The 2,233-nt window shown below is 32.9% G+C and overlaps 1 long non-coding RNA gene across 1 annotated transcript; it reads left to right on the forward strand.

Moving 5' to 3' along the window:
* On the forward strand, positions 1 to 1,911 carry LOC132755355 (uncharacterized). Its single transcript, XR_009629191.1, has 3 exons — positions 1 to 161; positions 755 to 862; positions 1,760 to 1,911. It is a non-coding gene; the product is annotated as an uncharacterized LOC132755355 (long non-coding RNA).
* Positions 1,912 to 2,233: the final 322 nt, after the last annotated feature.

Consider the following 2,233-nt stretch of genomic DNA (forward strand, 5'->3'; position numbering starts at 1 on the left):
CAAATGTACATGTTCTGTTCGTTGCCGCACATGTTCATTTCTCACAGCTATCGTTCATTTTACGCGACACATACACAACGAGGCATTCATTTAAACTTCTGTGTTCACGAAAGTTACATTGAAAATGAAGGTTTTATTATTTTGTGTCGCAATAACGATGGGTAAGTAAATTATATATATATATATATATATATATATATATATATATATATATATATATATATATATATATATATATATATATATATTTTATCTAATATTACCTAATAAAAACTCGTGTGGGTTTGTATAAACACTTTTGCGAATGTTTATTTTTCCAAATTTCATCATTTTCATGTTAATATGTTGAATTTTTGCATAAGCCGGTGCTAGGGGGCGTAGACGGTAGCTTACACTTTCCTGTACCGTCCTTAAACAGGCTTGATTAAACCAAGCCTTGCCGTTTTGGGCGTTCTTTAGAGATTCTGAGATTCTTTATTTTGTCACCTTTCTTCGCATGTATCTATTAAGAGTGCAAAGTCACAAAATGTTTCTTTTTTTACTTAAAATGTATGTACATTTACTACAAATGCTGTGTATATCACCGCAATTGCTGACTGACAAGATAAATATTTGCAAATAAGATCTGTTTGTTACCGCTGCAATTTGAAGCCCCATTTAACAATAATCCTGCTATTACTTAATATGATTCATCACATTATAGGAATTGTCATCATCAGTAAACCGTATATTTTCAAGAAGCTTATTTTTTCAGTCTATGCCGAAAATTGCCCAAACAATAATGTGGCGACAGAATGTATGAGCTTTCAATGTTCAGTAGGTTACTACAAGGAATGCGTGAATCAAATTTGTACATGCAATAGTAAGTTTATTTTAAACCACTTACAGTGTATATTTTGTAAAAAAATTATATTCGCCACCAAATTGAACTGATCCACTACGCATTGATATATTGTGATATTTTGTGTTTGGTCAATATCTCTCGCACATATTCTGTGGTATGTAGAAGCGAGATTCTGACCCAGACCAATATATCTCAAATTTTGCTTTTGCACGTCAAAATATTTTGACTCCCTTCATACCTGCCGGAACTGGAAGTAATTAGTCTTTGCAACCAGTATAGTGCCAGATCAACCACGCAGATATTGCACATCCGTACAGTCTGACCATGCGTTGGTTGCTTTATTTGTGTATTTTGATATTGGAATTCTTTAAACTTTGATTGACGGATTGTTCCATATTAAATTATTGGGTTAAAAATAAATTTACATCACAATAACGACGGAGAAAATGTAGGTTGTGTATATAAATTGACATTGTGTATAAGCAACAAGAAAAAAATCACGCCACATACCGGCAACCAATCAGCCAATGTTGATTTGAACTAGTGACATTACATTCCTAGTTATGCTGATACGAAAAGTAGTTTTCATACTGTAAGCAAGCCAAGTTATTCGATCATACCTAAAAATGGGTTGTTCTATTGCTTCTTGTGTCATCAGCATCCAATTGTACAAACAGTAACAACGTCATCATTTGACTAAGCTACACGTGATTGTATATAATAATGTATATTTAACAACAAATTTCCTGTTGTTATAACATAATGGAATTTGAAAATGTTTGCAGGTGGCGATGCATTCAGTTCTTGGTATGAACTCCAGTAATGACTTATGACAAAGGCTGATAACCGTCGTTTCAGCATGTTAAGGATAAAATGTGTGTACGATAAAATGTCACTTTATCTCCCCCATTACAGATTGTATGACCCAGCAAGATTGCATAAGTAATGCGGCAGGACTTCCCAACTGTAACAGACAATGGCACTGCGTGGATAATTTGTGCAGATGTTTTTAATTCCTTTTGTATATATTCCATCTTAAATAAAAAGGAGTTTAAAACTTATTAAAAGAGTTCATGTTTTAAAGAAATCATTCCTAAATGTAGCGTACAAAAATGTACTAAGTTTTATATGCTATGTAATTAGGACTATTTTACCTTTTGTTGTTACGTCATTACTTCTCATTTTACGGCCAAAACATTTTTTTTGCATAATAATTACATTGCTCGGCCTACATTAATGGTATTGATTTTTTGTGGAAAACATCTTCCCTTTCAAAAAGAGAATCTCTTGACACCACATCCACTTTTTCCTCATTACCCTTTCAGTTGTTTCTGTTTTCGTGATTTCACGTTTTGAACTTCACGTTATCAGCTTCGTGAATGAAGATTT

The sequence above is a fragment of the Ruditapes philippinarum genome, unplaced genomic scaffold (assembly GCF_026571515.1).
Source record: "Ruditapes philippinarum isolate M1 unplaced genomic scaffold, ASM2657151v2 ctg21006_1_1_1_1, whole genome shotgun sequence".
NCBI classification, from domain to species: Eukaryota; Metazoa; Mollusca; class Bivalvia; order Venerida; family Veneridae; genus Ruditapes; species Ruditapes philippinarum.